The 27769-nt window shown below is 37.0% G+C and overlaps 1 protein-coding gene and 1 pseudogene across 4 annotated transcripts in view; one reads left to right on the top strand and one right to left on the bottom strand.

The window, feature by feature from the left end:
* Grm8 (glutamate metabotropic receptor 8) overlaps nt 1–27769 on the bottom strand; it is a 789897-nt gene that overhangs the window by 319486 nt on the left and 442642 nt on the right. The window lies entirely within an intron of this gene.
* On the top strand, nt 17584–17689 carry LOC117721111 (small nucleolar RNA SNORA17; annotated as a pseudogene).

Here is a 27769-nt window from a genome sequence, read left to right as displayed (position 1 = left end):
GGAGAGCTTAATTGGACATTTTAAAATTACAGTGTTTTTACAGAAAGGAAAAAGTTCTTAGTGAGCTCCAGACTATTAAATGACCATTAAATGTGAAAATTTCCTGCCCCCAACCTAAGCTATTATCAGATCTGCAGTTCATTAATTCTTGGGATATCCACAGTTTATAATTCTCCTCGCTTCTCTGTCAAGATAAAGGTTAGAATTTAATCAGCTAAAGCTCTTAATTTTTATAAATACTCCATTTGTGTTGTGATTAGCATTAGTGAAGGTGGCTTAAATTTCCTGGGCTAAGAACATGATTTGCAGTTTATCATCTATTATTTATACTTTTTACATTTAATCTGGAATTAAAACTACACCACAGTACATATTAAGTTCATGAAAAACACACTTTGGATTTCTGTAAATATCAAGCTATGTCCCACAGCCCATGAATATATTCAGGAGGAGAGCCATAAGTCTACAGATTTATCAATAACTAGCAAGAAAAGAAACTGAGAGAAGGCTTCAACTTGAAGTCCACTGACAACTCTCTGAAGATGACAGCTTTCAGTCTACTCAGCACATATTTATTCATAGTTTTTGACCTTAAAAGATTTAGGGGAAAAGGTTGAAACATTGAAAGGTTAATAATTGAGTAAAATCTATCCCTAGAACATGAAATATTATTGGAAAATCTATAAATAGCATGAAGATGGTGTCAAACAACAAAAGCACTCAAATTTTCCTGTCTCTTCTCTTCCCCCTTAAATAGTAACATGAGCTTATTTTCTGGCTCAAACTTTATACTGCCTTAAGACATATTTTTATACCATCAAAATTAAGATTAAAGAAAGCAAAAATATTTGACAAATCTATTAACAGAGATGTATCTAGCTAACGTTTGAGAAAGAGTGGAACTGTCTCCTTGGGAATAAGTTTATGTGCCCAGAAACATTAGAAGAAGAAAATATTCATTTTACAAGAAACTGGGTACTATCACGACACCCTATTTTTTTCTATTAAAGCCTCAGAATTGCTTTCCAATTCTACATGGTGCCGAGTCCATTCTAGTCTAGGTGTGCTGAGATTAATATTTAAGGGATTTTCTTCTATTGTGTAGTACAAATCACCCTTATAACCGCAGAGGGAATGAGCCATGGTAGATCAGAGTGGATAACTAAGGATGAAGGAGAGGGCTTTTGTATTTGCACTTTACCAAGGAGAACAAAACACCAAGCAGGGTCCTAATTGGGGGGTGAGGGTAGTATACAGATCTGGAAAGTTGGTCTGGATGGTTCAAAGCAAAAGAAAGACAGATAAACATGAAAGCCTTTGCCTGGGGAAACAGGTAGCCGTTATGATTATATTGGCCTCAGTAAGTTCCCCTTGGCTACACTTAGGATTTTGAATGTTGAGTGCAATTTACCAATGACTATAAGGTTGTGAACAACCAACAAATACATCAAAAGATATGGAGGGAAAAGCTCTGGCTTTGCAATGGGGCCCTGTTGGCTACAGATCAACCTTGGCCCCTGACTAATAAAGCATGTGTGGAAGATACAAGGAGAAACTGAGGTAGATTACAGTAGCATGGCTATTCCCCTGGTCTGCTTCTATTGCAACTATAAACATATTGAGCTTCCTGCCACACAGCATCACTAAAGCTGGATGACTGGAGTCACACAGCAGGTCAGACGCAAGAGCTTCAGGGGGTTGAAATGTTGGAAAAGCTATGCCTGTGATGTGACCTGGGAAGATCTCCTAGGAACCAGAAAGATGGCTGTAATGCTGTAATGATGAGGACAAGCAGAGATGCAGAAGCAGGGCCTACAGAACACTTCAGAGACCATCTGCTTGCTTCAGAAACGTTATATAAGGAGCCTGGATGAACCATTTGGGAATATGAAAAGGGCCCTAAAGTACAGAAAGACTAGAATGCCTTATTAGATAGGGGACACTTGGGCTCACTGATCAAAGGTGACCCCTAACTAGCCACACTAACATCATCTAGGAACTTGCTGAAGTGCAGGTGGCCACAAGCCCCTCCCCCCCCAGACTTCCTGAATTACAGTCTATGTTTACACATGCTCTCATCATGTCCTTACAAATGCCAGTGCTGGAGAAATATTACTTCTGTATCTATCTGGATCCCCTTGTCATTAAAGCTGAAGTGGAACTCAGGAATCTCTGTTTACAACATGCATCCCAGATGAACCAAGAAAAGAACTGAAAGCAGCAAGCAGTGGCTTTTGAAGACACAAGCTGCATTCAGTTAAAAAAACATGAACCAAGTCTAGATAAGACCAACTTGAAACAACCTTTGTAATTCATAGTGTATCATAGAAACAGAGAAAAACAAAATATCAAGTTCCCCTCTGTACATTCCTATAATGCAATGGTATTGCAGTCAACAACTGGCCACATGTGTCGCACCAGTTCCTCAAAATGATCCTGGGGCTAAGAACTGTGCAGGCTCCAGAGGCACTATGACAGGTGGCACAATGAAACCACACTGTAGGATTCACTGTTCGTGTTCACCTGGTGCTTCTAGTGCAAGCAAACCTCACAAGTCACTGGTCAGACAGAAATAGAGTCCATTCAACCACATACTGAGATTAATACTGGACCCTAACAGAGTGCATGTTACCAGCTTATACCATCAACGGCCTCATATATTTTATACTTGTGTCTCTCCACTACATCAAGAAGCATGTTGACTGATTCTTCACTATCTGATCCACCTAGGTGTGTGTATGTGTACCCTTTCACAGTGATAAAAGTCACCGAGTGGCACACTTCTCAGAGAATCTTCTCATTATTAAGCCATACATGATTGTTCTTAGGAATTACTTCTAAAAGTATCTCTGCCACATCTTTTTTCCATCTCTGAAATGCAAGAAACAAATTCCCTATAGAGGTACTCAGCTATTCATACCCAGAGCTTTGCTTCTGTAGAGTAACACTACATGGAATAGAGGAATTATTCCATAACTGTGGTTATTAACATAAAAAAATTTTACTAACAATAATGCATTGGCATCTGTGTCTACTCCCCTTTCCAATATGGTCTATCTAGACTGGGTTCTCATAGCCTCTTTAGAACTTTTAAGAAAATGAAGAAATCTGTTGTTAAACAGCCTCAAGTTATAGAACCTGGACATCTCTGAAGTGAAAACTTGTAGTTTCTTCAGAAAGTTAGTCATGCCAAATGATGCTTTGCAGGGGCACGCAGGTAAAAGGATATCATTCTAATGCAGACATATGAAAAAGAAATGTTTTCCTGAAGCAGACACAGGTGAAAGGATGTTTGGATACAGCAAACACACGAAAAGACGCTGGATGAAAGGAGGATAAAAATGACCCCACAGACAGTGGGAGATGAACACTGAGCACTGGTTTGGTTTTCTTCACCTTGCCATTTGTTACTAACTACGTGCATGTATTGGTTCACCTTACATAGTGTTGTTGAGTTCAACATGTGGTAATGCTGCCACTGAGAGAAACTCGCTCAAGAACTGCTTGTAAGGTTCCTAAGATAGCTTGACATCCCTTTTGCTTCACCTCAGGCCAATTGGTGAGCCTGAAGGTTCCTTCAGGATTGAACTAAATCTGCTGGTTAGTTCCTGGTGTCTACCTACTGAAAGGACTGGTCTGGAGTTTCCAGTTCATGTATGCTGTCTGCCTGCCTAGAGGACCGGTCTGCAGCTACTGAGTCATTTGGTGTTTTCCATGGGGCTGAACTGCTGCCAAAGAAGATTGAGCTCACACCCAAAGAACTATTACTGAGCAGGCCTAATTCCCCCATATCCTAATAACTTTTTCTCCTCCACTACCTCTGCTGGGTGGTGGGCTAGAGGAGGGATTGAACCCCTTATTTGAAAATTTATGCCTACAGCCGGGCAGTGGGGGCACACGCCTTTAATCCCAGCACTTGGGAGGCAGAGGCAGGCAGATTTCTGAGTTCGAGAACAGCCTGGTCTACAGAGTGAGTTCCAGGACAGCCAGGACTACATAGAGAAACCCTGTCTCAAAAAACAAACAAACAAACAAAAAAACAAAAAAACAAAAAAAACAAAAAAAAAAAGAAAAAAAGAAAGAAAATTTACGCCTACAATTTGCCCTCCAACCAAAGAAACTGGAGCAGTCAAAAAGATGGTGAGACATCTGCCTTCTTTCTGAGACTGGGCAAAGAGTCCAGGCTGTCCACAGACTCCCTGTGTTGCTGAGGATGGCCTGGGTTTCAGGCTGTCTCTACTTCCCAAGAGCTCAGGTGACAAACCTGTGCCAACAAGTCCAGCTTAAATCCCATTTAAAAGGAATGGATTTGTTTCTGAAAGCATCCCACCTTGGTAGATTATTTTGTGATGCTTAAAATAAATGCATAAGCTCTATGTATCTCATCACAACATAATGCGTTGTTTTGTATCAACTCGGGAAGGTGACCAGCCTCCATCATCCATCAGTGTCTATTCAAAAGCAGTCTGAATTCCCTATCCAGTCCCTCATCGGCACACTAGCCAGGCTTCCTACTCACGTCCTGCTACAAAAGTCCCATCTTCAGAGAATCTTGGCCTAAGGTTTCTCACTTAAAAATGTATCATTGTGGTGCAGCCATATTCTGATTTTTGCTATATGCAAGGAAGAGAACTGTGAAACACTAAACAATGAGGTGATGTTCTGCTGTCTTCATTTGATCTGCCACTAAACCTGATGTTCCTTCCAGCATGGTTATGAGCAGAGTAAAGGTGTGGAAGATGGGAAAATATCAGCTCTCTGTGAGCTTTCTTGTCATGACCCCACCAATCATTTATAGAGAAAGGAGTTAAATCTATTTTATCATACATTGACTGAAGTAAATTCTAAATGAATAGCAATCTTTTTTTTTTTAAGTAAAGTACTTAAAAGGAAATAGAATGCTAATATTACATCAATGGGAAAATATTTTAAAGCATGATGCCAAAGTTGGAAACAAACCAACCAGAGCTCCCCAGGGTCTAAACCACCAGCCTGGAAGCACATAGGGAGGGACCCATGACTCCAGCTGTATACCTAGGGGAGGATGACCTTGTCGGGCATAGGTGGGAAAGGAGATCCTTGGTCCCATGAACACTGAATACCGAGCAGAGAGGAATTCAAGGGTGGGGAGGTGGGAGTGAGGGGTAGGTGGGGGCATACCCTCATGGAGGCAGGAGGAGGGGGGATGGGAATAGGGGGTTCCTGGGTGGTGGGGAGAATGGGGTGAGGGGATAAAATCTGAAATGTAAATATAATATCCAATAAAAAAAGAAAAAAAGAAGGATGATTGAAATATTCAACTGAAAAAAATTACAATACACAAAGTGCAAAGGAATCATATGGTGAATAATATCAAAAGCCAAAAAAGCTCCTAAAGATGCAAAAATATTTATAAGATGAACAAAAAATCATGTTGTATAAGAACAAAACTGAAAGCTTTCGAGATGGGTCACTGGTTAAGAGCACTGACTGCTCTTCCAAAGGTCCTGAGTTCAATTCCCAGCAACCACATGTTGGCTCACAACCATCTGTAATGGGATCCATTACACTCTTCTGGTGTGTCTAAGACAGGGAGCGTGTATTCACATACATTAAATAAATAAAAAATTAAATAGATAAATCTTTTTTAAAAAGAACAAAACTGCCCAAAATAAAGAAACAAGGTATATTTGGAAGAAACATTAAAAATTAATGATCAAAGTTTATAAGAGGGATACTGAGAAGATAAGAACTGCTGTCAAGCAATGAGGAAGAGTGGAACTTAATTCATATCCAGCAAAGACAAACCAAAGCCAGGATTTAATTTTTTCTCTATTGGTATTCCACTTCCTGACAGAGGTAGTAAATATAAGCCTGTATTTTCTGCATAACCACTAGTCAGTATTTACTAAACAAGCTTTAAAATGCATATAAGCTTTACCCAGCAATGACACTTTAAAATATGTTAATCAAATGTAAAGTTACTGTTTATTAAAACAACCAAAAGTAGAAAACATGTGGAATACTCTTTAACCAGTAAAGTCTATAATGTCAATATAATATGTAATTATTAATTTAATGGTTGCTCATGGCATTTTATGTCATGCTTACCAGAAAGCAGATGAATATGTGGGAACTTTATCATTTATCATGTGTAAAATGGGAACAATGTTATACACTTATTCATATAAATATTATACATTTATAAAATTCTCAGCATCACTTAGGTGGATGAATTTTAAGAGATTTTTCACTTAAATTTCACGAGTAACATATAGTTTTCTGTAACATGTATGTATCCATTACTAAAACACTTGTTTATAGAATTAAAAATAAGTAATTATAACTTGAAAGAGAAAAAGAAAACTGAGGACAGACATACAACATATTTTAAAGGGTTCCTCCTAGCAGACACAAAACTGGTTTTCTTGTGTGGTCCCTTCACAGGACCACTTACAAAAGGACAAAAAATAAGATACATTGTTACATCATTAGCCGAGTTGCACTCCATTGCTGGGTCAACCTCCTCAACTATCCAAGGAAACACAATGTGTTAAATATCTACAGAGCTATGTTCAACATCTGGTTAGGAAAGGTTACCTATGGTTTCATCTAGATAATATCAGCAAAGCTGTCACAATAGTATTATTTGATTGCAAAAAAATATAGTGATGGCTGTTTTCCTTATGTCAGGAAATTTTAATAGGCAAATATTAAATCTATAAGATATACAGCATGTTTTCAATAGGTATCATGGAGTGGACAAACCAAGCTAACATCAAATTTACTTCACACAGTGTTTACAGTTAAAACTCTTAAGAATATTCATTTGTCAGATGTTATCAATGGCCTAATCAAATTATCAATGTCATAAGAGAAAATTGATCTTTCGAACTTACTCTTCCCATCTAACTGACGTTTTTCAACACTTGAGTGACATTGTCCTGTTACTCATGCTCTAAGGACCACCCCTCTGAGTTCTGCATCTATCAATGCAGCATATTGGGACTCACATGTGAGTAAGCCATGGGCATTTAATGCCTGGCTTGTTTTACTAAACTAAGTATGCATCTACAAAGAATTACCCAGAAGACATGATATAAGAAAGAAGGAGCCCTCATCATCTGCAACAGCATGTATGCATCTGAAGAATATATTATGAGGACTTTTGAGTAAGTCCTATGTCTGTGATATTTTTTCTGGCTAGTCTTTTCATAGACATGAGCAAAATATTTATTTAAACACTAATGTGACCATCCTAACAATATATATATATATATATATATATATATATATATATATATATATATATATTGGTGGCCACAGTATCAGTATAGGTAACAGTCTCACAAGATTGTGGTGGAAACCAAAATGAAATCATAAATTTATAAAGACCTGAAAGATTAAAAGCCAAGTGCATAGACTATAGTGAAGCTTGTGGCTGCCTACTTCAAACAGGATTTTCACTCCCAGGATCATCGTATCATGTGAATTCAACTAACAGGCAGTGAGGCATGAATCTGGTGGGCATCTTTAAATAGCCACATCATTCTTAGCAAATGTTATTGACCTTGAAAGAGCAATCCAGAAAGATTTCACAGAGGCAGGTCAAGCAGACAGATTTCACAATGGAGATTGAGTGAAATCCCTCTTTGCATAAATAGGTGGGGTTTGTCCTTGTAAGACTCAAAATGTAAATATTTGACATGCTGTTTTCCATTTAAGAATCCATTCCTAAGCCACCATCACTTGCTTAAATAGTAAGGACTGTGGAACCTTGTGTCTGCAATTCAAAGAAGCTACCAGCAGATGGCAACGTTGCCTTGTTGAGCAGTGTCACTGGCCCCTATGACAGGGCTTACTAGATGCTCCATGAATGTGCTCCCTGCATGTGGTGTTTATTTCTACATGCAACATGATAAAGTCTCCAGAAGTTAATATGAAAGAAGTGAGCAGTGTACAAAAACATATAGAAAAGTTGTAGGTACTAAATATTCATTTCCAAATACAAAGTTGGTAAAACAACTATAGCTGTTTTGGCAGTCTCGTACTTACCTGCTATCAATCAACTATTATTCATAGTTGATTGATACAATTATTTTTGTATCACTCTACAATTATTTCTGCAGTTTATATTATCTCTACATCCCCAGAGATTGCACTGGTCTCATTTCTTCCAGGTCTGCCTACTCAAATTATTGTGAATTTTTAAGTATCATTATATGACACTTACAAGCAAGTGAACTGATGTCCTTAATTATTTCTAAGTAGAGGTGTTGACCACAGTGGTCAAGAGCTCTAGCCTCAGTGTCAAAGATTGGTGGGTCTTAAACTGTTCACCATTTACTTAGGCAAATTATTTAATCTTGTTACATCAAAGTGCCCTCAACAAGAGAATGTTAACACCTGTTTTATAGAACTAAAAACAGATCAAATGTTGGAAGTAAAAATTATAATGCCTGGCAAAGAACAAGTCCTCAGTGATGCTTGTAGTCATCACTAACTATATAATACGTACTTGACTGAACACCGTCTCCTCAGTTTGAATGGTGAAAATTTTAAAAACTGAGACTTGTTGACTCACTACAATTTTGTGTCCTAACAACAGAGCATTCAGGGAAGAGACTGGGTTTAGCTTTAGAATTGTCTCTCAGTCCCATGTTTTTGCAGGTATGTCTCTGATAACTGTTGAATCCCATTGGCTTGTTCTTCAGAAAATTAGTGCTTAGGGGTCTGGGGAGGGATGTTCTTAAGATAGATAGATAGATAGATAGATAGATAGATAGATAGATAGATAGTAGATAGATAGGTAGAGGTAGAGGTAGAGGTAGAGGTAGAGGTAGAGGTAGAGGTAGAGGTAGAGGTAGAGGTAGAGGTAGAGGTAGAGGTAGAGGTAGAGGTAGAGATAGAGGTAGAGATAGAGATATAGTACTCTCTTAAGGAGATACTTATTTCACAAGGTCACTTCTTTTAGTTACCTTTCTGAGCATAACAAAGACTTATTAAAACAACAGCTCATCGTCATTTTCTCCCTTCCAACTTTTTCCACTTCACCACCTTTTTGTCTTAGTTTATTATCTTGTTACAGTCCTCAGATTAGTCAGCCATTTGAAGTAAACATTATGTAGTTAACCTATTGATCCCAGAATGTTCTAGGTGAAAGGGCCTAGTATCTACACTCCCTCCCTCATTCTCTTTTCTCCATGCCCCTTCTGTTACCTTGCAGTTACAACTTAAAGAGAAGCAAGTTATAATTCCTCTTCAAAGCCCATTGAACAAAGATGCTTACATTGTATCCTGGCTGTAGATCCACTGTTGTGTTTTATAAGCCTAACCTTTGCAACCCAACTAGAAATCATCATGATCCTTCCTTGGGACTGTAGTACACATCTCTGCTGTGTCGACTAAATTGCCTCTGTATGTTTAACAGAGAAAAGAAATAGTATCAAGTAAGAAATGTTTGCATTAAGGTCTATTCTGTCTGTACTAAACGTCGGTAATAATCTGTTCTTGAATCTTGCTTCTCTCTAGCCTGCTCTGCTACAAGCTAATATAGAAGGAGTGCTGTCTCCATCATAAATAAACATTAAGTGAAAAGGAATTCCTTGCCCAAACTGTAGTCTCTTACAACTCCTTATTCTATCAGAATCAATTCCAATACTCTTCTTCCACCAGAGAGCCTGCATATCTAAATAACGATGTATAGTCAGTCAGACCCCAAAAGGTTTCATGTAAAAGACAATAAAATTATTGCCCATAACCCCCATAGTAATAAGCCTAGGAAGTCAAACCATAGTTTCTGTAAGAATCATCTAAGGAAGATAAAAACTTAACTCAGATAATTAAGTTTCAGTTTCCTTGTTTGTTGTCTGTGCCCTGCCTTTATCCCTGGGCCAATCAGATAAAACTAAATATGATCCTTAGCCAGTCACATGAGATACCTCACCTGCATCTCCAGCATCTCTGAGCCAAAATACCTAGTCAGAGCATATGTGGATTTATCATGTCTCTAATCATCCATCCACCCATCAATCAACTGCATTAAGTACTATTTACCTGAAGATTTTAGTCTTTCATACGGAAAAGTGATAGTAGCTTTTTATTTCAGTTACAGACTCCTAATAAATACTTCTGTTGATTCTCACTTGAGAAGGTTTTATTATCTGGGGATTTCTTTGGGATACTTTCTGCATTGCTCTTTGTTGTTGCCTATAAATTTTCATCAAGGGTAGCATGCAAGGAAACATCCCATGCTATGATGCTTATGACTTCTTGAGTTCATACCAATATCAACACAAGTGATGGCTCTTCCTGAAGTCCCTTGGATACTTATTGTCAGTTTGGTGTCTTGTTTTAGGGTGCATTGGCTCGACATTCCTAGCTCATTATTGGTATATATCCTTCTGTTTTCTTTTGTGCTTATATTTGTGTTTTGTCTAAAAGTGTTCTTAGTAGTAAGGAGCACAACCATAGGTTAGAATCCAGATCCTGTAAGCCTGCTGATTTATCTGGTCTCAAGACTGATGATAGCTTAGTTCTTCACAGATGTGTATACATCTGTACAAGCATTATTGTGACTCCCCAATAAAAGAGAAGGATATTGCTTATGTCCATTTCCAAATTTGTCCTCAGCTTACCTTTGATCCAGACAAATGTTTTCTTCGTTTTCTGCACGGCAGGCAGAGTACATGATCTGCATCTTTTGGCAGCTGACTATTTGGAGGCCTGGTACTTGGAGTTTCTACAGAAGCTTCTCACTTGACCAATCATGATCAGGTTTCTTAACTGATAGGTCCATGCTTTTCCATTTCAACCCTAATTCTCCAGTATACCATCCTAAATAGCACGAGGCTCCAAAAAGAAAATGAGAGTCTCAAAGCTCACTCAGAGGAACACATGGCTCGAGTAATGCTGCTGTCTGAGGAGACTGAAGACAAAAGAGTAACATTTTCCAAACCCAATATGGACAATGTCCTACTGCTATACAGAGGAAGGACTTCAACTGTAACTCTCATTTAAAACAATCCTTTAACCAACACTAAGGCATAATCGGACACATTGTTTAGCAAATAAGATGCAGTTCCCTAGCTGTCCCTTGCCTTCCTTATGCTTCATGGGCTTCCTAAGACTTGGTTCTTCCTTCTCCATTTTTACTCCTCCAGTCCTGTCATCTCCTCTTTCTCTTTATATAGACTTTCCCCAAATGATTTTAGGAGTAATTTGTAAAATACCAACTGCCTTCAAGAGCCATTTCCATATACTAAGTGATACAGCCAGATCTAGAACTACACCCCAGATATAAGCAAAACTAAAAACTATAGTTAGAGACTTTTCAGAACACAGAAAAAGACCATTAGGCATACATATAAAAATCTGCAATTACTTGTGATGACAACTTGGAAAAATGTTAGTTAGACCTAAGTTCCAAACCCTAAGTCCTAAGTAGAAATTTTGATTAGATTGTTCCTATAAGGACTTTTTAAATTTGTCTTTTCACAGTAAAGATGTGGCATGAAAAGAGTCAAAAGTTGGGGGGCAAAAATCTCTACCTGTCGATAAAGTAGGAGGGGTTATCAATCAGGCATTTAGGAAAATAAACTAAAGAACATTTTCAGTTTTAAAAATTCCTTTTTGCAACATTTGGGAGTTAAAGAAGGTAATAGCAACTTTCCTCATTTTGTCAGTGAAGTAACACATGAAATTGAAGAGGCATTTTGAGACAAAAATTAGAAGGGGTAAATGGGCTGAATGACTCCTGTGCGGCATTTAGAAAAGACTTTGGAAGAAAAATGAGTCAAGGATCCAAATAAACTTAGAGTACAGCATCTCAAACAGATACCTTTCTGATGACCATATTCTGACAAGGACACTTGTTCTCAGTAACAGAAGAGACACTGGAAACAAAAAAAGATGATTCCATCTTACAAAAGAAATGCCAAATCCAAGAAAAATCTCTCAGTTTGACCTTTGAGAGCGCTCTAAGGAGGGAGAAAGTCGTTCAACATCCTGCTTTAAACACCCAAGATGAATACACAGTAATCTCGACGACCAGCTTCCTGGCAGGGCAACAGCTACTCTCTCTTTATTAACCTCTTCCACCTTTGCCCTATCTCTTCCCGAAAGTAAACAAACTGTAACAGTGGTGATCCTGAACTGTAATCCTCCCAAAGCCTTTCTGCTCTGAGATCATAGCCTGTTTATTTAAAATGAGAAGACATTTCAAATGAAGTTGTAACAATACATTCAAAGCAGCTGTTCTTTGAGGTTCCAGAGGAGAGAACTCTTCTATGCCTAGTCACGATGAGTGTCTCTTAGGGTACTTTATTCCCTTACATTTCATGTACCTCAGATAAACACTTAGATGACTGGGCTGTTTTCCAGTGGATTCTAGAACAAATTGACACAGATGTAATGGCTTAACAGGACACACATCAGGTGTTCTACAGTTTCAGTCCTAGAGTACAAAATGCATCTCGGGCTGAAATTGAGGTGTCACTGGAGCAGTAATTCTACAGACTCAACAGGGATGGAGGGGGTACAGAGCCTGCATTTTCAAATTTTGCCTTAATGTTCCCATTTGTTGTTTCAGACTCCCTTACTCAACCTTCAGAATGACCAGTGAAGTTTCTTGAAATGCCTACCTGTGACTTTCTTCTTCTCTTAAGAAGTGTGTGATTACATTGACTCTCCAGCACTTCTACCACTGATAATCTTGAATAATTATCTTTTTCTCTTGGTCAGCTGATCATCAACCTTAAGACTACCTGCACACTGGAGGTCACCCTGCTGAAGATTATAACATATTCACAACCTTAGAGATCATTTTGAATGGTTACTACTAATCTGTTATCCCAAACTTATTTCTATATCCCACAGACTAAAATTTCTGATACACAAAATACCTGGAATAGAATCTATTAAAATCCAAGTAGATTCTACCAAATACTTTTCAAAAATTCTTCTAACATACTTTGAAGCCAGAATCAAAGCATAAAGTTCATTATATTATAAAATATTTATATGAAAGGGAATTTACTTATCCTGTGCTAGTTGTTATAAATGTTCTCATGTGGCCAAAAAGGAATCTAACAAGTAAGCTACTGATATTCTTTGTCAATATGTTGGAGCCATTAACATCATACCATCACTTTCCTATAATACCTAGCTCAAATAACATCTTCAGTTTCCAAATGAAACTACTTGCCATACTATAGTAGATCTTCACTCTGCTCTTTTTCAGGGGTCGGAAATAGGTAACGTTGCACCTTTCTCTGTTGGAGATAGCAACACACCTACCTGAACAGTAAGATCTTAGATGTTTGCTAAAACCCTCCTCTCATTTTTCTGAGATTCTCAAATAAACATTCAAATATATAAACCTCCCTCTTATTCCATTCCTTTACAGTGTGGAGATGATATTCTTCTTTGTCCAGAGGGCAGTGAAAACAGTTAAAAGTTTCGTTTTAACAGAAAAAGACATAACATCTCAAAAGACAAATTATAACTGTGACAAGTCAGCCCATCACATAGAGTGCACCTTGTTGATAGAGGGGAAGATACTCCCTGTTAAAGTTTATGCAAACTTATCTCCCTTACAAAATTACAATTTTAAGCATCATTGGGTTTTATCGGGTGCAGAGTTTTTCTGTAAGTGCATTGTTATGAATTGACTATAGCTTCAGCAAGAATTTCTCTGAGTGTCAACCACAAACACATTTCCTGAGACCAAAAGAAGGTTCTTTGTTTAGTTCCATTTGTATTGCTTCTGCTTCTGCCTTTGGTCTAGCACCCAAACCTAGGGTCTTATGAACACTAGGGTCTAACATATGGTTATATCTTCAGGCCATGTTGGCTTCTTAAAGCTGTATTGCTTGGGTATGCTTGGCTACAAAAGATTCCTTTAAGTATCTGTGCACAAGTGATGTAGACAATGGGGGTTTTAAGTTCAGTTTCAGGAAAAACATAAAAAAAAAATGCTTTCTGCAATCTTACCTTTGCCTCAGTTATAAAGATTTAACCCTCATCTTGGGGCAATAGCATCTACAGGTGCTAAACTTCACAATGTTTCTGAATTGTTCCCCAGCACCCTGCTGTGACGTCACAGCTCCTGTCTACACATACAACGCAGATGCCTCTAAAATAATAATAATAATAATAATAATAATAATAATAATAATAATAATAATAATTTTAGCCAACCATTCATAAGACACTGTTTTTTTTCTTTTTCTCACATTAACATTACTATTTGCTGTAAGAGAGGCCTAGATCTTGCTGCCCTCCTGCTTTTCCTAGAAAAAAAACGACACTCTTCAATGATCTTTCCCAGATTGAGGAACTTTCCGTATTCACACTGGATGGTGATTCCCATTGCAAGTCCTGACGTAGCATTACTTAATAATAGCTGTTGTTCATTTTTTTTATTGTTTATTTTGTTTGTTTGTCTGTCAGATGTGATTCAAACTACAGTTATCTGGGAAGAGGAACATCAACTGAGAACATGCCTCCCTCCAGACTGTCTGTAGACAAGTCTGTAAACATTTTTCTTCTTCAGTTTTTGCAATGAGGAATTGTGGGCAGTGCCACTGCTGAATAGGTGGTCCTGGGTGGTATAAGAACGAATTGTGAGCATGTCATGGGGAGCAAGCCATTTAGCAGTGTTCTTCTGTGGCTTCTGCTCGAGTTCCTGCTTTCGTTTCCCTCAATAATGAATTGTGATCTGAGACTTTTCATATCAAACAACCCCTTCCTTCCCCAAGTTTCTTTTGGTCATGAATTTATCACAGCAATAGAGAAGCATCCAATACAGAAAAAGTCATGTTTCAAGCAAAATATACAGCCTCAGAAAATAGTTTTTAATCCAGTGACTTTGACCAAAAGCCCTAATTTCTGATTGATTGAGTCTATTCATTTATTTGGTTCTTCTTGTTTTCTTTTTAAGTTTTGCTTTATGCTTCCTATAGAATGTTGTTATGAACAATATATATATATTCATAATTTGTTATGGCATGAAATATTCATTCTTTAATCATTCCTAGATTCTCCCATAAAGTAGCTACTACCTTCCACTTTGGAGATTCCTCTATAAGTAACACATAATCAAATCCTTTGATAAAAGTATGGAAATATTAGTCTCATCTCATCAGAAGACATCACAGAGGTTAATAATTGATTCCATATTTACCTCAACAATAAAGCCTATCTTAAAATTATTACCTCCTATTTATCATAACCAATATCATTCTAAATGCTATCCATAATATTTACTGTATAATGGGTCAATTACTTGATATGTGGGGGAGAATAATCAGAATTAAAATATGACCCTAGTTACTTAATACAGTGTTGCCAATGGTACCAAGAGTGATTCCCCCGTGACTCTCAAACTGCCCCCTTTAGCTATTACTTTTGTTATAACAGCAATGTCAAGTCCTGTTCATCTAAGAATAATTCCTAGAGCACTTTCAGAGTAATAGTCTAGGACATTTTTCACACAAATCCCAAATCTGCAAATCATTAAGTCAAGAAATTCTGACTCAGACATGAGTTCTAACATGGCCAGCCTTTCATCTCAGACCTACTACCCGAGAGCACTACTAATTCCACTTTTGTGTTAACTATCAGAACAGTGGTGCAAGCAGTAAGAATTGTACACACACACACACACACACACACACACACACACACACACACACACACGGCAAGTGGACCATTCCACTAGACAGAAGAATTGGTAAGATATAGTTGCGTGAACTCAGACTCCCTGGAATCTTAGAGACTTGAAATTGTCAGAACTCAACCTGCTCCCCCATCCCATTTCTGCACCTACTATGGAACACATAACCATGACACCCCACTAAGAGGATCATGGGCAATCAGTCACTTAACGAAATACCTAGTGTCCTTCCCTCAAGTAAATAGAGCATCACTAACATCTCAAACTGAGCATATAGGAGACATTTACCCTTACATCCCACCTCACTCCTCAATGTATATAGTCCATGAAATAAAGCACATAAGTTATCCCACCAGGGATCATCTGAGAGTGGCCACTTTTATTGAGATGTAATACTTGGGGAAGAGTTCTTTCTCCCAAAGCACTCATCACTGGATGTTGGACCTGCCTAGCTATCCAGCACCTTATGGAACTGCCTTGGTAGCTGATGAGAAACCCAAGACCTGCCCTGCTCAGATCATCCAAACACTCTCTCTTCTCTTGTAAGAGCTATAACAGACTCAGCATTCCCGGCTAGAGCAGAATCCCATTGAACCTATTCCTCCTGACTCTACTTCACTCTCCAGGTGGACAGCAGACAATACACACGTGCATGCACACACACACACACACACACACACACACAGAGAGAGAGAGAGAGAGAGAGAGAGAGAGAGAGAGAGAGAGAGAGCTGTAAAAAAAGGTACCACTAGTTTAAATAGAAGTTGACATAAAGGAGGTCTATCAGTCTCAAATCACTGGAGGAATCAGTGAACAAGCTAACTTTCCAGATTCTCAGTGATTATCTCTGGTGACATCCATGTCATTGCTAATACATCCCGCTCTATAAGGAACAATCTACCTAGGAACTCAGATGCTTCAGTGTATCTTTTGTCTCATCATTTGATAGCCATAATAATACGATAGTAAAAAGGTTAAGGTATCAGGACACAAGAACAACAGGGCAATCTCTGATGAGTGAGGTCTTGATCTCTAGTCTCCTAGGGATTGGCGAACCACAAACAAGTGACAGAATGACCAAAATGTGGGTGTAAAGGAATCCATAGGTGGAAAATAGCAATAGGTACAATAGAATCCCAGACCATAAACTCTTCATCAAACCTTATTCAACTTTCCTTACTTCCTTACTTCCAAATCCAGACAGACAAAGCCATACAGGATCCCATTCACATAAGATTCTTCACTTTAAGTTAACCTACTATTAATGTTTAATCATGCCAAGAATATCTAATCACAGTAGATCAAATCTAGAGTCTTGGCTGTTTTTTTTTCCCTTCAGTTTGCTCAGGTTTTGCCTGTCTTCAAATTTCTTGAAAAAAAAAAAAGTTCCTAGTGATAGCTGTAACAAGCACTGAATAAATGTGTTAATTTGGGTAATATTAGTTCCTTTTCACACATTTACTTCCTGTCTACAAGCAACTAAACATGTTAAATACTAGCAAGTCTTTTGGTAATGTAGAAAATGCACAACTTAGTAATTACTAGTTCTACCATTCGTTACAGATTGAATCTTGGAAAGTTAATTAATACCTCTAATTCTTTGTACTCTTCTGAGAAATGATGGTAATGCAATTACCCACATCAATATAGTTTAATGACTAAGTGAGATAATATATGGACATATTTGTTCTATTGTTTGGTGCATATGTGGCCAATAAGGATTGACGTTGCTGCTGTTGCTGCTGCTGCTGGTGGCGGTGATAGTGATGTTTTCTTGTGTTTTCTATGTTTTAAATTTTGGATGGTAATTGTACCTTGCTATTTTCTACATCATATACCCACAGGCAACATTCCATCATGTACTTTTAAAATAAATGTTGCAAAATTTAGTCGTGATATCATATTTCTTCTTAAAAATTCCTCAATACTCTGACCCTAGAGGCTTTGCAGGTGTGGCTGCTGGGTTACTTTTGCATCAGTAGGTGGCAGAGAGGAGAGAGGCTCTGACCTGTGAATGATTAGTAGTCAAGCCATCCCAGAAAAAAAGTAAGCCTGAGACAACCACCAGCCTGGCTAGTCTGAGATGACCACCAGTCCAGCTCTATAATGCACAGGTAGGACCAAGCATTCCTGAGATCACTCTGAGTGATGGAGTAGGGAGCAAGTAAGTGGTAGAGAAGTGAGGGAAAAAAAGATGAACAAAAAGATGTAGGCACAGTGAGAGGAGGCAGAACTGGAGATTTAAGGGTAGTGAGTACCTGGTTGATGCCACCTGAGACCAATATGGAATCATGGCCTGTGCTGTCACTAGGGGCCATGTTTGGATTCTTGACCCTGCAGCAGTGGGAATCTGTTACCACCAAAGGTCAGGCAGATGTTCCCTTCTGGGTTAGCCCTAGGGCAAATATTAATGTCTGAGAACTACGCAGAGCTGGCCCCACCCCTCACATGGGCTTCACGGGAGAGCTGGCCCTGGGGAGCATGACAGCAGAAGAGCTGACCTAACCTCTAGCCAACTGCAGTATTCAGGAGAGAGGCACAGCAGATTGCAGGAGTTGTGGTTGAGCCATCCCCAAAAAATATGAGCATGGGAGAGCTGAACCTGCCACTCATCTCCTGTGACCTGGCTGGCCAGCTTAGATACCTCTTGAGCCCATATCCAGGGCTATGAATTGGCCCATCCCAACATCTGCCCCATGGATAAAGTGCTGGAGCAAGTGAAGGAGCCAGTTCTACTGATGCAAAACTATTAGATCTCCATGACACGATGATACAACAGGCTATTCAAGAGGAGCTCCAGAGAGGTTCCAGTATTGGTGAAGTAGCAAAAACCAGAGGCCTCAGAACAGATCAATGGGTCATTACAGTGATCATTTGAAAGCAAAGAAATGTCAAGAGTCACACTGTGACAAACTATAGCTTCCACAATGAAACAATTTTTCCTCTATTGTTAATACGGTAAGACTATTGATGAAGACACCACTCATCTTGGTTACCAGATACAGAAAAATCAAGCTGGAATTGAGCTTGAAACCTTCTACCTCATAGATAGCTTTAACATCACCAAAAGATGCTATAAAGGTATGAACAGTCTTAGTCATCTGTAAACCTTATGAACTGTAGTACCAATCTGCTGGGCAAAGTGCTACCCAAAGATGTAATAGTGGCACAACTGGTAAGAAAACAACCCAAAGCATGCCTTATGTTCTGGGTACATTGGAAAAGAGGTGGTATGAAGGATATAAGAGACAAAAGACAGGGAGAAAGTCTACAAAATTCTGTCTTTGGGGGCATGACAACAACCATTCAAATTATAAAGATACAACTGTGGGTTGCCTATACCATCTCTGTACAAATTTGGTGCTATTGACAATCAATTATGGATAAGGATGGGACCCATAGGACCCTATCATTCTCTGATGAATAATTGGCCTCTAATAGATTCTAGGAGAAGGAAAGTCCTTGTCTTCAGTGATGTACCCACTGATGAGCCTACCGGGCTTCACTGGATAGTTCTGAACTCATAGTCACACAGATGTCCCTGAGTAAGCGCAGTGGCTCACAAGATGAAAGAAAATACTTAAGTATAAAAGATATTGGGGAAGGTTTTCCCAGTGTGGAAGATAAGATAGACAAGAGAGTAGGGATTGGGAGTAATTAGAATTAATTGTATGAATGTATAACATTGTCAAAAATTAATAATATGCACCATTGTTATATTTTGTAAGTTTTACTATATTCTTATTAATTTAATTTCAAACATATGATCTATTTAGTATTTATAATTTAGTTTTCATACAGTAAGGAGAATTACAGTAAAGTGCTATCGTGAGAAACACCCATGGGGTTCCCCTACTCAATGTTACAAATATCTTTTAAATATTTTCAAAATATTTTCCAGTTTCCTCAGAAATTGTGATGAAGTCTTCTCTATCCAATTTGATTGTAAAGCTCAGTTTATATACTGAGAATTATTGATGGGTAGTTACCAGTAAACTCAAAAGGTTTTTTTAGAGGCTGCATATTTACTACGAAAACTCCTTCCCTCTCATCCATCATCCTCTGACCACTGTCACCATCATCAGTTTTGAGCAATTGATTTTTAGGAGAAGATATTTGCAGAGAGTGAGTGGGTGAAGGAAGGTTGTTTGAACATTCCTGACTTTATGGGTCAATAACTCACCTCAATGAAAAGTCTTAATTTCACAGGGGTAAGTAAACTATACTTCTAAAATGATAAAGAGAAAGCATTTTATATTCATTACATATAGCTAAATAATTAGATGCTCTTTTCTTTTATTTCATCTTGACACACTTTATTTTCCAAATTATAATATGTACACAGCAAATCAAATTTTTCGAAGCCTTATAAACAAAGTAAAAATTGGCACTTAACAATGAGCTACTACACAAAAGTCTTAAACTCCATCATCTTTAGTATAACTCCTCGTAGGAAATAACAACAGCTAAATAAAATTTAAAAATTTGTGATATAGGTATTTTTCACCTAGAATATAGAGGAATAATAAACAGAAAAGAATGTGGAAGAAGTATGTAATATCATATTAGTTTAGCATTTTTATTAGAAATATTTTAGTCAACTGTAATATAACAAGATATGTCTCATTTTCATCTGCCAAACAATAAAATTTGCTTTCAGATGATGCATTTGCTCTCAGTAAATTGTAGGAAATATAACTTGAAGTCATTCATGGAAGTATTTCCAAAAACCAATGAAATCTAAATTAAATTTTCTGTATGTTGGCTTAGGGCTTGATTATGTTCTTTAAGTGGAAAACATCAACTGTTCTGTTAAATACTTTTCCAGGAAGATATGACTGAAGATGTAATTGCCAAACAAAAAAAATAATTTAGTCTTGCTTTCTGCCACTAAACTCGTTTATATATCCTTAGTAGCAATGGAAAATATCAAATGTCAAATCTTTCAATTTAGAAATTCCATTTTTCTTGGCCAATTCAGACAGCCTCAAGTAAGTTCTACAAGAGGAATAGGGTCTATCATACATTAAAATATATTAAAGTGGTACCCACAGCTTTTTACAAAATGTTTCTGTTTTCAATGATTAGATGTTCTTATAAATATATGTGCATATATATATATATAGTTATATCCTTAAACATTAATTATTCTCAAACAATAAAATAAACATCTCTTTTAGAAAATAAAGTCATAGATAATTGGTGGAAGAAGTATTTAGTAATTACATGTAAAGCATTAGTAATAAAAGAAAGTTGAAACAGTACACTGACTGCTCTAAATTCTCTTCAGCTGTCCTCTCCTGATGTCCATTTATGTAATTTATATATAATTTAAATTGTTTCAAAATTACAAAAAATATTAAAACTGACATATCTGCATGAGAATCAAGAATTAACTCACATACTACCAATAATATGGTCATATATTTGGGCTAGCTATAATCTTAATATGTGTTTGGCATATTTTTCCACAGCACTTTTATCAGAGTTAATCTTGGCATGACTTAAGTAACTTAAAGTTAACTTTAAGTATGACTTAAGCATGACTTAAGTAACTAAATCTTTTTATAGTGTTAAGATATTTTATAATCTAAATTTCAACTCTATTCAAACCCAAACAAATCTCATCTAGTTACTTAGAACTTGACTACAATGGCTATCAGGTAATGACAAATTGCCCAACACTGGGCTTCTCTTGTTTTTAATATGGGTCATTATTGGCAGATCTGGAAGAAAAATTAACTCATCTACAGTTATGCCTCCAAAAGTCACTACTTGACTCTCAATTAAATCATCCCTTAAGTTGATCAATTCTGTCTCCTAGGCTTTCATCATCTCTGCATTCTAAGACATCCCTCATGTCTTAGAATGGGTCATCTTAAATAAACTGTAACTAGAGCGGACTTCTGGAATATCTTCCTGGTTTTGTGTGCACCTACTCAGTAACTGATTTGAACTGAGTCAAAAGGAGGCTGAGTTTTTAAGAGAACAAACTAGAGCAGCATCCAAGCATATTCACAACAGTTTCAATTTAATTTATTACAGTCCCTTTTCCTATCTTGCTCTCTCTTTTTTACATGAACACACACACACACACAAGACAAAACCCATTTCACAACTGTTGCAAGTCATTTCATAAAAGTGAAGTTAACTCTAACTAAAAATTCAATGTGATACAATAAATATCCAATAAATAAAACATAAATATTTAATGTTGAATATTAAATGTTGGAGATAATGCTTCTAACTTCTTTATTCTTTATTGATCAGAAAGTTAAAAAGTATACAAGTTCTTAGATCATCTCATATAGCAAATATTTCAGATATATTTATAACTTAAATAACATTTTAGAAAAACTATAGAAATATCAAAAGAAACTTTTTAACATAACATATTTAGCAATTTGGGATAAAAAAAATCTTCCCTAAGAAGTCAGCAAAAATTAATTAGAAAAGTAACGTAGGCCTTCCAAATTAGAAAAAAATTCTATAGCAGTGCCTTCCAATTTTCAAACATAATTAAAATTTCAATAGCTGTACACTGTAATATAGTAACTACTAGCATCATGTAGCTAGTGGGTACTTAAAATTTAGTTATTAAGATTGCAGAATGTATTTTAAACTTTATTTAATTTAAATGAGATCCAAATAATACTCAAATTTCATAACCCTTTATAGTTAATAGCTGGTTATTTGGATAGACATATATAGAGAATAAAATAATACACAAAAAGTAAAAATTTAAATCATGAAGCTAAGAACATAATTGAGATATGCTTATTAATTGAAACATAACTTTAAACATGAATTATTCTCAAATAATAAAAACAAAGATCATTTTTAGAAAATATAGTCACAGATAACTACTACAAGAAGTATTTAGTAATTACATTGAAAAACAGTAATAAAAGAAAGTTGAAGCAATAAACTGACTGCTCTAAATTCTCCTCAGCTCTCCTCTCCTTTCATCAACTATTTTTACTAGATTATCTTACTAATTTCGTATCGACCTCTTTCTACTTCTTAATAAATTGCTTGGCCAGCAAGCATCCAGCAAAACTGCAAATCTGAGTAAAATTAGCAGGAGCCAGAGAACACGCTGTAGAAGCCATACCTCTACAAAGACGGCAGACATGCTGGTCAGTGGGTTCTTGCCACCTTGTCTTCAATGCAGTCTGGCTACCCTCTCTGTCTTCTTTACCAACTCTCTTCCCTTTCCTCCACATTAGCTAATCACAATCTCTCCACTCCCTCCAATAGCCAACGTTACTCTCATCTAACTGGATGTTAGATGGAGCCGATGAGCTCCTACTTCACCAAGAAACTAAAGACCACCCAAGAACTCTCAAAAGCTCCACTTAGTACAGCTTACACATTAACTGCCTGTCTACTCATTCCTTAGGTCTCTCTCACTTTGACTATGAATGCAGTGTTCCCACTATAAGCCAACTACATGGACTCTATTCACATGCTAGATTTGGCACTCTTCTCTATCTTGTCTTTGTCTTGTGTTTTCTTTTCCTCATCTTTGCTTAATCAGTTAAAGGTATCTACTTGGAGACTAGGAAGATGGCTAAGTGGATGGCTCCTCTTGAAGAACACCTACTTTTGGTTCCAGGCATCCCTACATGACAGCAGCTTACAATATCCTATAACTCCAAATTCAAGGGACAGAGTGGTACACAAACATAGATGTAGGCACACGCACATGCATGTGCCATGCACACACACACACACACACACACATGCACACACACACACGTACAAACACACAATAAATAAGACTTTAAACATGCTGAATTATAGACTATCTTATACAGAAAATATAGTAAATTTGCAAGTCAGTTTCATAATGCCAGCTCTGCTACTTGCTGTTTGTGTATCATATTTAAACTCATTCATGTCTTCCTTTCTGTATGCTTAAAAGTAGAATAGCAAGCAGCAAAGACAGACCTCCTCCATCATATAGTTAGGTTCAAACAATTAAAACTTTTCCATAAGGCATTTTGCAGAATACACACCATATGATAATCTCCTAGAAATATTACCAATCATTTTTATCTCTACAGCTAATTTGAAATTCTCCTCAGCCTCATGCTGCTTCCAACCTTTCCCATTTCTCCTGTTCCTTTCAGAGGAAAATGTGTTTCTGAACTAATTTTAGAACTACAGGAAAATTCAGAAGTTAGTCAACTCTCCATATAACCCTTTGCAATGTCCCCTAAAGTTAGCGCACTGTAGAACCAGAAAATAATTGGTGCAAAACTATGGAATGAAAGGCATTTCAAATTTCACCAGCTTGTATTCATCTTGTTTTCTCTTCCAGGGTCCAGTCCAGGTTCCTGCATTGCAATGAGTCAACCTCTGTCTGTAGTTCTCTGTGCTTGGTATCAGTTCCATTTACTGTGTATAATCTTGGTGCTTTTCAAGAGCCTTCATTAGTTACTTTGTTGAATGACCTTCAGGTGGGTTTGTTGCATATTTTTTTTCATAACTGAAATTTGAAAACTTCTTGAGTTTTATCAGGAATCACACAGAAATGATATTGTGTCCTTCCAAGGGCATCATGTCAAGGGATTCATGATATCAATGTGTCAGACAAGACTTTCAATAAGAATTATCTCTTCTCGCCGGCTGTACTTCATCTCCTCGCCTTTGCTTTTTAATCCACTGTTCTCTGGCTTCATTGTCCATCAGTCCATTAAAACTGCTCTTGTTAAGGACACCATTAACCCTCTAGTTATTCAATGTAAAAGGAACACCTTACCCTTTTATTCTTGGACCATATGTAGCTAGAGGCCTGCTAAGAACTCTCATACTTTCCACGCCTCCTCTCGACTACTGATGCGATGCCACACTTTCCTGGCTGATAACTTTTCTGACTGATTCTCTTAGTGCTCTTGACCTGGCCTCATTTTTCATCACTTCCTCTACATATGATACTGATGCCTTCTATCAGTATACTCTCCGTGGGGAACAGAGTCATCAGCATTGCTGGCTTACTTGCCATTTGCACATGCATGTATTTTGCACATCAATATTGTTAACACATTTTTCTTACTCTTCAATTCTTGCACACAACTGTATTTAAACAATGTAATGGGGCCATCTTACAAGAATCATAAACTGAGTGTGCTCCTCAAATAAGACTGCAAGTACTCCCAAAATGGCTTGATTTAGACATAAGTTACTACCTCTGCTCTTTGAAGTATAACTTTATCAATCAAATAATATTCTGTTAGATTTTCTAGTAGATACATCATATAATTGGCACAAATTGAGCAAATGACAAAGAAAAATTCCTATTTTTATTTTTAATTAAGTGGTTTAAAATGTAGAAAAATGTTTACTTTGTAGTCCTGGCTGGCCTGTAACTGGCTATGTAGACATACTCTCTTTAAGGACTTAAAAATTTACATAAAGTTAATTTTTGTGTATATGTATGAGTGTATGAATGTGTAAATATATGCGTGTGTGTGCATGTGCACGTGTGTGTGTGTGTGTGTGTGTGTGTGTGTGTGTGTGTGTGTGTGTGATATAAGTGTAGGCATGCATCTGGAGATGTTAATACAACATTTAAGGATCAGTTCTGACCTTCTACCTATATGTGGGTTCCAGAGATTGAATTCAGGTCATCAGGGCTACATAGCAAGATCTAGCTAAGCTGAGCCACCTCATCAACTAGTGAGCCACTAGCTGAGCCACCTCACCAACCGCCTAATTTTTTTTTTTTTTTTTTTAGTATAACTATACTGGTATAATTGATTTTACAGTATTGTAGTTTACCTACAAGGAAAATTTAGGATACAATGCATTATAAAAAATTAACCAATAAAAATTTAAAAAAAAAAAACATTATTGTTAAATTTGACCCATCACCCAATCTGATATAATTTGGACCTAAATACAGTGATACAACTGGTAGTTAAATTGACATACACTGAGCAAGTATTTGCTGTGTGACACTTGAAAAGTCCTAGAGATATAATAGTGGGGTAACTGATAGTTGGCTCTCTTATTTTCTCTCTTTGTCACCTGGTATTGCCATTTCATCTGAGTTTCTAGCCATCGCTCACTGCAATACTATCCAACAACAAATAAAATGGAGTCCACATTTCAATTTTTAGCAACCATATCACTTCAATTAAAACAAACAAGTAAACTTAATTTTAGAAATATATTAGCTTCATAAATACAAAATATTATCATTTCACCACGTAATCTATATAAACTTAACAAGATCATATACATTACTTTCCATTGTAAGTCTTTGACACCAATGTATGTTGAACAATGATCGCATGTCAAATAGAAGTCACATGCCAAGGCTCTGAAATCTTCTATAGCCGATGGCTCCTGTATAGTACATATTAAATATGATGCTTTCCAGACAGGTGCTACTGACAATGGCATCATGAGTGGAACTTACACCTCAACCCTCACCTCATTTGCATAGAAGAAAGATTCTTATATTTTCAGTCTTTAGGATAAGGGCTAAACTGTTAACCTAATGAACACAAGAGAAGAATAAGCTATCATGCTGAGTTTGTATTCCCACCTATCTACATTTTTGGCAAGCATCTTTTCTTTCGCTTCATCTAAAACAGTGGAAAAAACCAAAAAACTAAATAAATAATCTGGAGGCCACAGGAAACATCCATATTTGTGTGCCATTCCATTAACTGTAGCCTTCTGGTACAGTTAATCAACTAGTTACAAGGCAATCTTCTTTTGTCTTTATGCTCAGCTCATAGTTCTAACACTGTCCTGTTGTATGGTTGAGGAATCAAAAGCTTTAGTTCTTTATCCCTGAAGACCTTGCTGAAAATCTCCTGACTGTTGCAGGATAACTGGGCCACCTGTTAAGGAATCAATTCACAGAAAGTCCTCAAATGTGTCCACTATGTCATGTTTTACCATTCAGTCCTCTAAGAACATGAGATAAACATGAGTTGTCACAACAGCATACAGTTTATTGAAAATAAGTCAAGACTATCCAGGACAACCAGCACCAATGGATGATGGATTTCTACACATGATACATTTATGCATATTTCTATCATCTATCTACCTATCTCTCTATCAATCATCTGTCTATCATCTATTTCTTATGTGTGTATGTGTGTGTGAGAGAGAGAAAGAGAGAGAGAAAGAGAGAGAGAGAGAGAGAGAGAGAGAGAGAAACGAATGCTTCTTTATTTGGAGTGCATACCTCTATTCACTTAAAATAAGGCCTCTAAAATGCAAAATGTTATACAAAACAAAAGAAACATTATTCAATTGTATCTATCACTACAGTTTCTTGAGTTGAGTAGCCATTGCTCTTCCCTTATTTGTTCACATCTGGTTTCCCCAAAGCAGACAACTTAATGGTATTATTGAGGGGCCGATGCTGTGTGTGTCTCATGTCTGCCTTAACACTGTGTCACAGGTTAACAATAAATAGTTTCACATGAATGTCACAAATGTGCAGGAAGACAAAAGGATTCATAATCTATGATGAATAAAATAAAATCAAGCATACTCTGTTCCACAAGCTTGTTGATCTATATTCGAGGAAATCATCATTGTCTAATAATGTCCTTTCCCTCACTATCTACCTCCTCTTCTTGCCAAATGATATGAAGGAGACTTGGGAATAGAAAAAAGACTATGTCATATAAAGACAATGATATATGTCATGCCCTATTTAAAAGTGGCATCTGGGACTTCAGTTGTGACTTAACCCCTCATAGTCTCCACTCTGTACTTTTAACTGTCTCATGTGTCCCAAACACAGATAAGTCATTATGAAATAACATTTGAGACATCACTGGAAATATTTTATTATACAAACATTCCAAGAATATAAGCTGTTTTGTTATTTCCTTTACCCTTGTGATTAGCAACTAAGAAATATTTTTGAAATCGTTCAGCTTTCATAGATTTTTAATGAAACCAAAGAAGTTTCTTTCTTCTTGATCTGAACATTAGTAAAATTAAAAGATAGCCAAATTGGACAGATATATGTTAGCCATGAAAAGTTTCTGACCCCAGACCTCTGGCCAAGGCTGTCTTCCCCAGGAAAATGCCATGTAAAGCACAGATACTAGAGATGACATTTAAGGCAACTCT

The sequence above is a fragment of the Arvicanthis niloticus genome, chromosome 15 (assembly GCF_011762505.2).
Source record: "Arvicanthis niloticus isolate mArvNil1 chromosome 15, mArvNil1.pat.X, whole genome shotgun sequence".
Lineage (NCBI taxonomy): Eukaryota > Metazoa > Chordata > Mammalia > Rodentia > Muridae > Arvicanthis > Arvicanthis niloticus.
This window is presented reverse-complemented; position numbering and strand designations above follow the sequence as displayed.